At 52.2% G+C, this 13,868-nt stretch overlaps 1 protein-coding gene across 9 annotated transcripts in view; it reads left to right on the forward strand.

The window, feature by feature from the left end:
* The first annotated feature begins 2,714 nt into the window (after nt 1–2,714).
* Nucleotides 2,715–13,868, forward strand: part of CTIF (cap binding complex dependent translation initiation factor) — a 154,236-nt gene continuing 143,082 nt past the window's right edge. For all 9 annotated transcript variants that reach the window (XM_080572150.1, XM_080572155.1, XM_080572151.1 and 6 more), the window contains exon 1: nt 2,715–2,870. The gene's annotated coding sequence lies outside the window, so the exon portion shown is untranslated. The remainder of the gene's footprint in view (nt 2,871–13,868) is intronic.

A 13,868-nucleotide genomic window follows, 5' to 3' on the forward strand; every position in this document is an offset into this window, starting at 1 on the left:
CATACTTTCACCAAAGCGGTGCGATAAGAAGTAAAGCCCATGTGAAGATAAGCTTGTTTGTTTTATTAGCAGAACAAGGATACATCCTGGGCTCTTTTCATTGCTCAGCCTGATCTGCCAGCATGTGGAAACCTTCTCTGGAGTAAGGTTTCATTCTGCAGTGGAGGACTGTCATTTGATGGCACGGACGTGCTCAGTGTGAGTGGTGAGAAAATCAGGGCAAAGCATAACCCTGGGGTGCTCCGGCTGAACACCACAGCTCCCTGGTAAATCATTCCTCCACCGTGAAGCCAGCTGGAGAGGTTCCCCCTTGTATGTAACATACAGAATGTATTTATTTGACAAAACCATGCCAATTTTCCACGCTTACCCATTCCAAATGGTGCGAGAGTGCTGCTTGCTGCCCACCCGCCTTCCTGTCCATGGCAGCTTGGCTGGAGGGTGGAGAAGAGAGGGGATTTGGGGCAAAGGGGGGACCTCTGCGCCCACAGGTGAGTCAGAGTCAGGAAAAGTATGGTTAGAAGATGAGGGGGAGATAACAGTGGGTGCAAGAAGGGGACTGGAAGGATGTGGGCTCCCAGGAACCAGAGAAGCATGAGGCTGGGATGCTGGTGTGAGTGGGTGTGTGGTGAGAGCCTGGGGAAAAAGCCTCTTTGGTGGGGATGGGCAAACCAGAGAGCATCACTCTGCCCCTTGCTCCTCCCCACCAGTGCCTGGAGGAACTCAGGGCGAGGCAAGAACCCTAAAGGAGAGGAGGCACAGGCTGCAACGCCCTCTCTCTGCTACTTCATTCAGGTAGCCTGTCGGGGCTGTAGTTTGCTTAAAGGCACTGGTGTCAATAAAGCTGCCTGTGGGTAATGCGATACGAAGTGATGAAAAGGCCCGGAACTGCCAAGCCAAACCAAACCAAACCACCCGTCCTTTGTGCATCGGGAGCAGAGTGCTGCTGTGTCATCCAGCCTGATGGCTGCACTCCTCCAGCAGTGCTGCTGAAGTCCTCCGCCCTGTGTGGCCGTATCCTGCACCCCGTGCCCCGACTGGAGGCTTTTTTCAACCCATGGGGGGTGAAATTCCCTTCTTCCAGCCCGCAGATTCGCAATCCCCTCCCCACTGTCAGCCTTTGTGCCTCCTCCCTTCCGAGCAGCATTGCGATCCTCTGATGCAATTAATGGCCACAATAAGGGATTGTGGAAAAAAAAGTTGCATCTGCAAGCAGGGGAAGAGAGGTGCATTTCCAGGGGTGCTGCGTGAGATTGTGCCAGTGGAAGGTGGCACAGAGCAGCACCCTGTGGCACAGCCACGCTGCGCCTGCCGTGTGCCAGCTGAGTGGAGAGCTGGTCTGTTGTCGGTGACTGAACCAAATCCTCCTGCCAGCAGAGCTGGAGTTATGGATGCTGCTGCCAGGGATGCTCTCTGTCAGCCTGCGGAGGCATCTGAGGAGGCCAGCACTGTCTGGTGTGGAAGGAGAGCCTTTACCACCCACTGCTGCTCCCCGCAACACCTCCTCCTCCGAACATCCTGACCTTGGCAAATGCCCATGCATTTCCTCGGGGCTGTCAGAGTGGCAGTCCTTTAAAGCAGTAATTTGTTCTTACCTGTATTATCATGCTTTGCATTTCTATGGCCTCTTTAATCCCAAGATGTAGCTGCAAATTAAATCAGGATGGGAAAGTCGTGAATTATGTCCAGGTAGCTCTATTATGCGGCTGAGTTATGAGAAATACCAGGAAATGAGGGCTATTACCTTCAGCGACATGGGAGGTCAAGGAGAGAATCCAAACACTCTGGCTCACACCTTGTCTCTGGCAGCATGGAGAGCCTGAAGGAACTGGTTAGACTGGGAGGGACTGGGACAAGGGATTTAGAAGGGAAGCAGGGATGGATGTCACCCCTGCCATCACAGAAGAGGGGGAAGAGGCAATGTCACAGCAGGTGATGGCACGCGCTGGGGCTGCACAATGAGCCACCCAGCCCAGGGGCAGCTGCTGGGCTCCTGGGACCAAAACGCAGAGGGAATTGATGGGCACCAGGTGAGCTGCCTTTGCTCCCGCTTTTCCTGCAAAGGGAAGGAAGAGAAAAGGAAATATCTCCTTGGGTGTCCCACCCCATCCCGTCTCAGACCTCCACTGAATCCCAGTGAATTTGGTGTTGACCCACAGCCATTGTGATGCTGGATGCACATCAGCACGTTCATAGGGAGAGTGTCACTCCTATGGGCCAGGTTCCCAAATGAGGGCAACATGTTCTCAATAACGAGGTGAGACAAGCTGTTATCAGGTTCAGGTTTAAAATCCCAATCCCAATTTCAAGACATGCTCATTAGCAGGAGGGCAGAGTAGGCCTTGCCTCTCCTCAGCTCAACTCCTGTGCTGCTGGATTAATAATGAAACCCCAGTAGAGCCATGGATAAAACCATGCAATTCCAGGTTGCTCCCCTTGCTAAAAAGAGACTGAAAGCAGAAACCTGGTGCTAAACCAACACCGTGCTCCCCACTTCCAGCTGCCCTTGGGTGCGCACAAGGTTGTCGTGGCAAACGCACAGCCAAAAATACAGCATGGCGGGGGGGGGGGGGGAAGGAGGCCTTTTTAATCCGATTTAACGCCCAAATCGAAGCAAGGCTGCGCATCGTTCCGGGCTTTAGGGTCCTCCTGCTGGCCCTGGGGAGCTTCCCCGAGGCGGGCTGGCGCCCGCCGCCGCCAAGCCGGCGGCTCCCAGACTACAACTCCCGGCAGGGCCGGCGGGGCCGGGCGGGGCGAGGGGCGGGCAGTGGGGCCCGGGGCCCGGCCGCCTCCCGGAGCCGTGCCGAGCCGGCCGCCTGCCTGCCTGCCCGCGGCCGGGCGGCGCCCCCTGCCCCGCCGCAGCGCCCACGGTAAGGCAGGGGCCGGGGCCCGGGGGAGGGGGTGCGGGGCCGGGCCGGGCCGGGCCGGGCCCCGGGGGGGGCCCCGCCGTCGGCCCCGCCGTCACCTGCAGGGCCTTCGGGGAGGGGTCGCGGTCCCGGGGGCCCTGCCGGCTCCCGCCGCGGGGGTGGTGTGTGTGCGGGGGTGTTTTGTGGCTCTAATGGAGCCTGGCTCCTGTGGGCAGCGTTTGGGGCTGGGTGGTGGTTAGGGCGGCCTCCGCCTGCTGCTTGCCCTCCCTGCTGTCCCTGTGTCGTCGTTGTCCTTCCCCCCCCCCCATGACACCACATCCCCCCCGTGGCACTGCATCCACCCCAACACCTGCCCTGTCCTAGCCCTTGCCTGCAGCCGGGTGCCAAGGTGATGGGTGGGTGGCGGTGGCATCCACAGCAGGACAAGGATTTGGACCCAAAGCTTCCCTTTGAGCGAGGTGGTGGTGTGCGTGGCCTCGGTGGCCGTGGGATCACATGTGCTCGTATGGTGTTTGTGCTCTCCAGCCCGGCTGCAGATCTGTGCCTGGCACCTGAGAGCTCACACGCTGGCAGTTTTCTTGTGAGTGGTGCCGTAAGCCTGGAGGCATGGCTGCTGGGCGGCCCTGGGGTCCCAGCACCTCAAAAATCAGTGCCTCCAGTCGTTTTTCTGGAAAATAAGGCTGAGAGGCATCCCTGGAGGATGCACATTTGCCTTACAGGAGGAGAGATGCAGAGCAAAACCTTCCTTGCCCCTTTTGCATCCAAGCTCGCCACAGCACGGCGTGTGTCATGCCAGTCTGTGGAGGCACGTACGGTGGTATTTCTGGCTGCCGGCTTGCTCCTGGCATGTAATCTGATGTGAGGGCAAGCCGTGGGTGTCCCCGGCCCTGAAATAGTGCAAATCTGGGGCTGAGCTTTGGGGATGGCTTTGTCAGGGTGGAAAGCAGAAGGGACCTTCCTGCAGAAACAGTTGCTCCTCTGAAATAGTAGGCTGTGTTCATTTGTCTGTCTGTGCTGCCTTTGCTCCCACATGCCGTTCCTCCTCCATTGCTTGGAGGGGTGCAAACTGCTGCCGGGAGTCACAGCCACCCCTGGGACTGCTGTAGTAAAAGCCAGCCTTGTTGACAGCAACAAAAGGTATGGGAGGAGACACAAGGTACTGAGCTTCTAGGCTCTTCCTCTGGTGGTTTAATGCTCCTTCCACCTACAAACCTAAGAAAGCTTTCTGATGGTGGGTGCTATCAGAGCATCCAGTTACTAGCAGCGCAGCAGGGGATGTCATGTGTGTTGGAGAGGGAAGCATCACACTCTGCTTATGGTTCCTCTGGTCTTGGCATGCAAATGTTCATGCTTTGTCCCCACCACATGGAAAAAAACATTGTGTGGTGTAGGTTCATGTTCTTTTTCCTTGTAACGACCATAAAGGCTTAATTCTGCACTTAGCTGATCCTGAGGTCCAAAAGCAAAACCTTGCACTGGATTTTATTCCCTCAAGTCCAGAGTAAAATTTGTAGCCTGTTTTCTTTAGCAGAGATGCACATGTTTTCTGTTTTGGGCAGCTTGGGCTGTGTTTGTATTTAAAGCTCTTTCCCTCTGAGCTCTGGGCCTTCCTTCTGCAGAGCCTGCACTGGAGCGCTCTGAGAATTGACTGCGTCACAGTTAAAGTACTGTGGTACTAATAATGTTGTCCAGCTCTGAGGAAACATTTTTTATCACTTATAAAATCTCAAATTGCTTTTAAAGGGAAGCAAAGGAACAGCGGTTAGATGGTGAAGGTGATGTGGTAAATGATGAGTTTCAGGTGAGCAGCCCCCAGGGGCTCCCCAGCTGACAGGGCTGAAGGAGGCTAGCGAAATCGTTTGTGGAGATGAACTGAACACCAGCCCTGCCTCTGCAGAGGGATCTGCGAGAGGAGTGAGCTGTCTGAGGCATTTGGCGTGCTCTCACATGCTTGTTCCTGTAGCTGAGTCAGCCTTGCACACAACTGGGCTGGGAATTGTCTGTGGAGGGTTCCTGAGAGCTGTGACAGATCATGTGCGAAGCGTGGAAACATTCTCCACAGTGAGCCTTCAGTAAGGTCCTGTGTGTTTGTGAGGAGCTGTACCTAAATCTACAGCAAGGCCTATGGCTTCTGTGGAAGCTGGGGGCTGGGATCCTATATTTCAGGAGCTGTTTTGGGCACACTTAGCATATTGTTGGAATATTTCTGCTAAAATGCAGAGCAGTGGAATACTGCAAATTGCCTCATTGTTCTTCAGTTTAACAGAAGCATTCAGATGTTTACATTACACATGACGTTGTTAAGTTTCAGAGTTAACAGTCTGCTGGTGTGTTTGGGGTAGCTCTTCTTCAGGCTGGGGAAAGGACAACTGTTCCTATCTGGAAAATCTGCAATGTTGAAGCTTATAGGCAAGTAGTGTCCATAAATGCTTCAGGATGTCCTTGTGAAACTCCTTGGAGAAAGTACAGTTCTGCTACTGTAGTGCAATTAGTGCTTTATTGAGTCATCAGAAGGGAAGGGCTAGTGTAGCTAGCCAGTAATTTTATGTTTACTTGCGAGAGTGGCTGTTTAATTTACACTTGATATAAATTATATATATAAATGTATGTATCTATAGTCAGTTATAAAATGAATGCCTTGCTAATGATTATAAGAGAAATACATTTCCTGGTCAGTTCAGACTGAAACAGGGATTCCATTGGGTGTTCTTAAAGCTTTTGAGCATCTATATACTAGCTTCCATGCTGGAAAGAGAGGCTTTGTTTCTTCCACATCTGCCTTGGGCTGTCCCATGTTTGGTCTGGCTTTGCTGGCTCGGACTTGCAGAAAACGGATTCCACAATCAGTAAGATTGTAAAGTAGGTATGTTTATTCAGCGCTGGGCAGCACGGGGGGTAGTCCCGCCAAAGTCATGCGTGCCTGACGCAGCCATTTGCTGTGGTTATATGCAGCAAAGAATTACATATACATGACATTTCACAATGTGCCTATACATATTCATAACCTGTCCCCGCTTCATATTAAAATTAGTTCCAAGGGATCACTTCCATAAACTCCTCCCATCTGTGCTTGCGCAGTGTATTCTGGTGGTGGTCGTCGGGGGTCGTGGGGATGAAGGTTGATGACTCTTCCTCGTCACCGCTAGTTGACCTCTTGTCTTTGCGCAGACTCAGTTGCTCCTTGGCTCTTGTCCATCCGCAGGACCAGTTTCTACCAGTTTCTTAAGACAGGCTCACTCTCTTATTAGGAGACTGACCTTGGTAAGGGGCCCAAGGCTTCTTGCTTTAGTTAATTTGCACAATGCACCATAGTTAGCAAAGACACTAAGTAGCATCCTAGTTTAATGCTGTCAGCACTCTATCTCTACTTGATAAGATTCTCCTAACTTCCTCTCAGCTCTGCGAAGCTACTGTTGCTGTGCTCCTACTGAGATCCCGAAAAGATGGCTAATAATGGAGATGGCGTCTCTGTAATGGATGTGAGATCTTTGGCTTTTCCACATTAGCTTTCAGGGCCTTCTTTGAGGTAGTCCATGGAGCTCCAAGGCTTTAGAGACCACAGGTGGATGAGGAGTAGTCTCGTGCTTCAGGAAAGCCATTGCTTCTGTCTCTGCACTCCTACAGGGCAGCCCACAGAATCGTCTAGGTTGGAAGAGACCTCCAAGATCACCCAGTCCAACCTCTGACCTAACACTAACAAGTCCTCCACTAAACCATAGCACTAAGCTCAACATCTAAACGTCTCTTAAAGACCTCCAGGGATGGTGACTCAACCACTTCCCTGGGCAGCCCATTCCAATGCCTAACAACCCTTTCGGTAAAGAAGTACTTCCTAACATCCAACCTAAACCTCCCCTGGTGCAACTTTAGCCCATTCCCCCTCGTCCTGTCACCAGGCACGTGGGAGAATAGACCAACCCCCACCTCGCTACAGCCTCCTTTAAGGTACCTGTAGAGAGCGATAAGGTCGCCCCTGAGCCTCCTCTTCTCCAGGCTGAACAAGCCCAGCTCCCTCAGCCGCTCCTCGTAAGACTTGTTCTCCAGACCCCTCACCAGCTTGGTCGCCCTTCTCTGGACTCTCTCGAGCACCTCCATGTCCTTCTTGTAGCGAGGGGCCCAAAACTGAACACAGTACTCGAGGTGCGGCCTCACCAGAGCCAAGTACAGGGGGACAATCACCTCCCTAGACCTGCTGGCCACGCTGCTTCTTATACAAGCCAGGATGTTGTTGGCCTTCTTGGCCACCTGAGCACACTGCTGGCTCATATTCAGCCAACTATCAACCAGTACTCCCAGGTCCTTCTCTGCCAGGCAGCTTTCCAGCCACTCATCTCCCAGCCTGTAGCTCTGCTTGGGGTTGTTGCGCCCCAGGTGCAGGACCCGGCACTTGGCCTTGTTGAACTTCATACAGTTGGCCTCAGCCCATCGGTCCAGCCTATCCAGATCCTCCTGCAGAGCCTTCCTACCCTCGAGCAGATCGACACACGCACCTAACTTGGTGTCATCTGCAAACTTACTGAGGGTGCACTCGATCCCCTCATCCAGATCATCGATAAAGATATTAAAGAGGACTGGCCCCAGCACTGAGCCCTGGGGGACACCACTAGTGACCGGCCTCCAACTGGATTTGACTCCATTCACGACGACTCTTTGGGCCCGGCCACCCAGCCAGTTTTTAACCCAACGAAGCGTACGCCAGTCCAAGCCACGAGCAGCCAGTTTCTTGAGGAGATTGCTGTGGGGAACGGTGTCAAAACCTTACTGAAATCAAGGTAAACCACATCCACAGCCTTTCCCTCATCCACTAAGCGCGTCACTTTGTCATAGAAGGAGATCGGGTTCGTCAAGCAGGACCTGCCTTTCATAAACCCATGCTGACTGGGCCTGATCGCCTGGTTGCCCTGCAAGTGCCGCGTGATGACACTCAAGATAATCTGCTCCATGAGCTTTCCTGGCACTGAGGTCAAACTAACAGGCCTATAGTTCCCCAGGTCTACCCTCTGGCCCTTCTTGTAGATGGGCGTCACATTGGCTAGCCTCCAGTCGACTGGGACCTCCCCTGATAGCCAGGACTGCTGATAAATGATGGAAAGCGGCTCGGCCAGCTCCTCCGCCAGTTCTCTCAGTACCCTCGGGTGGATCCCATCCGGCCCCATCGACTTGCGCACATCCAAGTGCTGTAGCAGGTCGCCAACCATTTCCTCATGGACAGTGAGGGCCACATCCTGCTCCCCATCCCCTTCCACCAGCTCAGGGTACTGGGTATCCAGAGAACAACTGGTCTTGCTGCTAAAGACTGAGGCAAAGAAGGCATTAAGCACCTCAGCCTTTTCCTCATCTTTTGTAACTAAGTTTCCCCTCGCATCCAGTAAAGGATGGAGATTCTCCTTAGTCCTCCTTTTCGTGTTAATGTATTTATAAAAAAACATTTTTTGTTATCTTTAACAGCAGTAGCCAGATTGAGCTCCAGATGAGCTTTGGCCTTTCTGATTTTGTCCCTGCACAGCCTCGCAACATCCTTGTAGTCCTCCTCAGTGGCCCGCCCTTTTTTCCAAAGATTATAAACCCTCTTTTTTCTGCTAAGCACAAGCCGCAACTCTCTGTTGAGCCAGGCCGGTCTTCTTCCACGCCGGCTCGTCTTTGGGCACGTGGGGACGGACCGCTCCTGTGCCATCACGATTTCCTTCTTGAGGAGTGCCCAGCCTTCCTGGACTCCTCTGCCCTTCAGAACCACCTCCCAAGGGACTCTGCCAACTAGTGTCCTGAACAGCTCAAAGTCAGCCCTCCGGAAGTCCAATACAGCAGTTTTACTGGTCCCCTTCCTGGCTTCGCCAAGAATAGAGAATTCTACCATTTCGTGGTCACTCTGCCCAAGACAGCTCCCGACCACCACATCTCCCACCAGTCCGTCACTGTTTGTGAACAGAAGGTCTAGCAGGGCACCTCCCCTGGTAGGTTCACTGACCAGCTGCGTCAGGAAGCTATCTCCCACGCTCTCCAGAAACCTCCTAGACTGCTTTCTCTGGGCTGTGTTGTGCCTCCAGGATATGTCTGGGAAGTTGAAGTCCCCCACGAGAACAAGCGCTGATGAATTCGCAACTTCTGCCAGCTGCCTGTAGAATTCCTCATCCGTCTCCTCATCCTGGTTTGGTGGTCTATAACAGACCCCCACCAGGGTGCTTGCCTTGTTGGCCTTCCCACTGATCCTAACCCATAGGGACTCAACCTTATCATTCCCAGCCTCAAGATCCACAACATCAAAACACTCTCTAATATAGAGAGCCACACCACCACCCCTTCTGTGCTGCCTGTCCCTTCTGATTTGAAGTACGTGAGAAACCGTAGCTGCTGCTTTCTAACATGCTGGAGAGAGCTTGGAGCACGTGACAAAATGAGAACATTGCTCGGAAAGCTAAAGGGAGGAGTTTCCAGGCTGAGTGTGAGCCTTGTGCCTGAGGTCTTTGCACCACTGGGGAGTGTGGCAAAGTATCTGTGCATATTTAAGGGGGATGCTGGGTTTTGGGTAGCAAACTGGAGTGACTGTATGAACTGAGTGGTTGCATGAAGTGCGTGCAGGGCAGGTGAGTCTGTAGGATGCTCTTCTGGGATGAAGAGCAGCTGGCTGGTGGAAATGCTCACTGGTGTCAGCCTGCCTTGGCAGAGGCACAGCTGGATGGTCCCAAAGCACAGGGCTTCGTTCACAGCAGCATCTTGTGGCTTCGGTCTGTGTGTGGCTCATCCCAAGCAGGCTGTACGTGCAGTGTATGGCCAGCTGCCTCCAGCCTCTTAGCAGGATATCAGCAATAATGAGTGCTTGGTGAGGCAGCCGAAAGCCAGGCTCCTGCCTGATGTCCTCCATACCCCTGTGCAAGCATCTGCTCTGAATTTTGCTCCCACATAAACCCTGGAGAACAGTGTTTTGCTTTGCTCTGGCGCTGATGCCACCCTGCTGTGCTGGCATTAAGCATAGCTTAGGTATTTTTAGCGGCTGCAAACTGTGAAATGCTGGGAGCCTGCTCCTGCAATATCAGACTTGTTTCCTACAGAGTCACGAGGGCTTGGAGGTTGGGCTGTGGCATTGGATGGCCAGATCAGAGACAGATGATGGCTCTTGCTTGGTACAGATGGTGAGGAAGAGAGGGGAGGAGGCAGGACAGTGAGCACATCCTCCCCTTTGGTCTTCCCTTCCTGTTTGCTTGCTCTGGTGTCAAACATCTGGATGTGAGCTCAGCCAAATTCCTGCTCTGGGGCTGCAGCTGGAGCCCTTCTAGCTCCTTGTGCTGTGCCTTGAGGCTGCCAGGGTGGGCAGAGCTGATGTCAGACCAACCTGGAAGGAAGAGACAGGTAATACAAAGCCTCCTGCTCCCTTTGTATGGAGAAAAGTACATGTGTACCCTGTATAGTAGTCACAGCGTGGGGCTGTTCTCTTTGTTCCTTGTCTCCAGCAGCAGTAACCTTCACTTACCGTGGTTAATTGTCGTGTATTGTCACGTTGACCTGAGTTACCTCTCCGAAAGCTCAGCCTGGGCTTCCAGGCTGCTTGCCGTTGGGAAGAAGTTTTCTTCTGGTTTTGATTAAGCTGGAGGTAAGACCTGGTGGCCTCATCCTGGAAGTCTGGGCTGAGGGAAGGTCTCCTTGCATAAGGTCCTGGAGTTGATTTGGTTCAGAAGGGAGCTCTGCTGAGAGCAGGGTTGGCCTCAGAGTCAAACCTGGCTGCTCAGGGCCTCATCCAGCTGAGCTTTGGCGCTCTTTCCAAGGATGGAGACTGCATGCCCTCTTGGGTCATCTGTTGGGTGTTAAGTCACGCTCACAGTGAAGGATTTATTTTCTTCCATCCTTTATTCTCTTATATCCCATCAGTTTCCCGTGCTGCAGCTGCTGATGGTCAGAGCGCAGGGTGAGCGGCTGCCATGGGTTGCTGCTGGAGGAGGCTTTGTGCTGCTGGTTTTAGCGGTGCCCCGTGCCCTGCTCTTGGCCCTCACCATGGGTTTTGTGGCCAGCCAGGGATGTTGCCACTCTTCAGAAACACCACAGTGCTCATGTGCGTGCATTTGAGAAAGGTTATTGCCAACTGACCTAATTATTATAATCTCACTCTTCCCTAGTTAGTGCAGGTTTCCTTGGCTCTCATGAGGCTTTCCCAGTTCCTCCAAGCTGTATTTTGATTTCTTGTCTCTCTTTTAATAACATTGTTCATTCACTCAAGCTATGCAAGCCAGATGCATTGAAATACTTGTGAATTGCCATCCTGCTGTGGTTCAGCTGCAACTCTTGGCACCTCGCTGGGCTGGCCCTGGAGCTCCACTGTGCCCAGCCTTCCAGGCAGCCCCCCTGTGTTTGTTTGCCTGTGGTCCTGCTCTTCGTCACAACCCTGTCCTCTTCCCCCTGCCCCAGCTGTACATCTTCATTGTGGAAATCCTCTCTTTGCCCATGTTACAGGTAAAAATCATGTATTGTCCCTCTGCCCTGCTCATGGATGTAGAGCTGTTTGCTGTCCATTTTCTTGTGCCTTCTGCAAGACCCCTGCTGCTGTCCTGCCCTCCCTGCTGTGGATGCTGCCTGCCCTACCTGACCCCTTTCCTTTGCAGAAGGGTTTATTTGGATACAGATATAGGCTGGTTAACTCTTAAAGGTGCCAAATTGTACTCCAGCAGGACAGGGATTTGCAGCACGTCAACAGGATTTAAGAGCAACTTCAACACGGATAAATGAAATGAAGCCTGCGGGGGGGGGGGAGGGGAACAGAACAACAAAACATCGCATCTTGGGGTGAGTTCTCTTCATTCATAAATGTCTGAAAACTGGAGAAGCAGGGTGTTTCCTGGTGTGGTCTGAGAGCCTGGCAGTGGCTGCCTGGCAGGCAGTAACCGTTTATAGCCTGGTGCCTCTTGCAGGGGCAGAGCTTACTGCTAAGCTCTCATGTTAAAGCACCTGATGGGGTTAGCAGAGGGCTTGAAAAACAGCAATTCAGCACCATTGTCCTGAAAACTTGTTTCCCCCCCCCCCCCCCCCCCGTCCTCTTCTATATCCAGTTCATCTTGGTTTGATGTGAAGAGGATCAGAGGAGCAGCGTGGAGGCATCAGCAGGGCTTTATCTGCGTTGGGGTTTCTGCGGCTATCGGGGTTATCTGGTGCAAGGTCTGGCAGTCTCTGTAGAGTAAATATTTTCTAGTCAGGTGGAGCATCCCATGTAGGAGCTCTTAAAAGCTAAACCAAAAACACTGCGAGGAGCAGAAAGCCCAAAAAAGCTGGCCCAGGAGGGTTCCTTGCATCGCTACCGCTCCACATAGCCAGGGCTGCGTCAGTCCGCATGCTCTCCTGCCCTTTGAGGGGGAGTGTGGGTGTTTCCACGTCACTTTATTTTTTAAATAAGAGGGAAATATTTGATGCATGCCTGAGGTTCCTGTAAGTGTCTAACTGCTACCACATGCTAACTACAGTAATGCTTTGAATGACATGTTCTGTGCTGGCGCTGCTGTGCCCTCTGTGCAGTGTGCTGGGGACTGGGGGTACCCCAAGTTAGCCTCAGTTGTCCTGAGTGCTCCTAAATAGCTGTCTATAGAAAAAATAAGTGATGGTGACTTTTTTCAGTTACTCGGCCTGTAGAAAAACTGTGGTAACAAAGATAGTTGTGAGGAATAAGAGGGTTTTAATTGCAGTCAATCAGAATAGAGCTGTTTGATTTCATTAAAACAGGAAACCAAATAACGTCAAGTTAAAGATGCTTCATTCAATCCAAAGCAAAATATGTTTTGATGTTTTTTTCACACCATTAAATGGAAAGCTGTGGAAACTGTGTATATCACTGTGAAACAAAAGCAAAAATCCTTTGTTTAAAAATACTAAACCCTGCAAAAAGAAAACTCCTTCCAACATTTTCTTCCCAGTGTTTTGGCTGAAATGACTTGACCAAAACTATTTAAAAGTCACAAAGCCAAATTGGGGTTTCTGGCAAACAAGTGATGGTGGTGTTTGTTTTTTTCCCCCTTTCTGGCTCTGTGCCATTAAATTATTTGTGTTTGTTGCAATGTGACTGTCAGAGGCTGTGTGGCTTCCAGGTGCTGACTTGCTGGGAATGGATTAAGATAGGTTAATGGCTTCAGCCTTTTGCTTCTGCAAAAGGGAATTCAGTTCCTCAAGTGACCGCAGGCAGCAGAGGTGCACGAACCTTCTCCCATGCTGGAGGAGAGGAGCTGTGGAGGCTGAACTGTGTAGCATGTGGGGGTCCTGGCCATGAGGCCCTGCCCTGTCTTCATTTCTTGGTCGTCTTGGGTAGGGTAAGTCAACATCTGCTACTCGGTGCCAGGTTTCACCTCTCTTTTTCTGGTGCAGCAGGTTGTAGTATTGGAAAAGCTTGGACATCTTCTGGCACTGCGGTATAGGGGCGCTGTGTCAGGGCGCAGAGGCTGGGGGGATGTTTGGGGCAGGGTGTCCCCATGGACCCTGAGTCCTAACTGAGCTCAGCGCTGCCACAGACCCCTTCCAGGAGGGAATAGGAAGCACATCTTGGAAAAGAGAAGGAAATGAACTTCACACTTACTTGCGGTGTGTGTGTGTGTATTAGTAGAAGTTACAGGACTGACAGTTACCTCTGGTGAAAGAGACTGAGTTCAGGAAGGTACCTTGAGCTCGAGGTGTGGGATGTGAAGGCTGGGGAAAGGATTTAAATCCTCCTCCTGCATGGGGTTGTTAGGACTGCTCCTGTGGAGGAATAGGGGAAGAATTGCTTAGAAAGCCAAAACTGGTCCCCACAATGGTGTAGGGCATCACGTTTGCTGGCTGAAGAAGAAAACTCCAGTGGGAGTGGGAAAACCCTGCACCAAGCCCCAGTGTTTTGTGCGCCATCCAGTACGCCAGGCACTACCTCAGCAGTGGCATTTGTTAGCGTCACTCCCACTTTTCTCGTAGTCTCCAAGAGCTTATAAGAACTCTGTGCAGCTAGGTGCAGGGTTTGTTTTCTTGACCATCCCTACAGTGTAATTTATTCCAAAAGTGCCTTCT

The sequence above is a fragment of the Anser brachyrhynchus genome (genome assembly GCF_964034855.1).
Source record: "Anser brachyrhynchus genome assembly, chromosome: W".
Taxonomy (NCBI): domain Eukaryota; kingdom Metazoa; phylum Chordata; class Aves; order Anseriformes; family Anatidae; genus Anser; species Anser brachyrhynchus.